We start from the raw sequence: 622 nt of genomic DNA, 5'->3' as shown, positions 1-622 counted from the left end.
TTAGACACTTAAATGTTAGACCTAATACCATAAAAACCCTAGAAGAAAACCTAGGTAATACCATTCAGGACATAGTTATGGGCAAGGACTTCATGTCTAAAACACCAAAAGCAACAACAACAAAAGCCAAAATTGACAAATGGGATCTAATTAAACTAAAGAGCTTCCGCACAGCAGAAGAAACTACCATCAGAGTGAACAGGCAACCTATATAATGGGAGAAAATTTTTGCAATCTACTCATCTGACAAAGGGCTAATATCCAGAACCTATAAATAACTCAATTAAATTTACAAGAAAAAAAAACAAACAACCCCATCAAAAAGTGGGCAAAGGATATAAACAGACACTTCTCAAAAGAAGATATTCATACAGCCAACAGACACATGAAAAAATGCTTATCATCACTCGCCATCAGAGAAATGCAAATCAAAACCACAATCTCATACCAGTTAGAATGGCAATCATTAAAAAAACAGGAAACAACAGGTGCTGGAGAGGATGTGGAGAAATAGGAACACTTCTACACCATTGGTGGGACTGTAAACTAGTTCAACCATTGTGGAAAACAGTGTGGTGATTCCTCAAGGATCTAGAACTAGAAATACCATTTGACCCAGCCA

The sequence above is a fragment of the Papio anubis genome, chromosome X, assembly GCF_008728515.1.
Source record: "Papio anubis isolate 15944 chromosome X, Panubis1.0, whole genome shotgun sequence".
NCBI classification, from domain to species: Eukaryota; Metazoa; Chordata; class Mammalia; order Primates; family Cercopithecidae; genus Papio; species Papio anubis.
The sequence above is the reverse complement of the archived record's forward strand: the minus strand, read 5'-3'. Positions refer to the sequence as shown.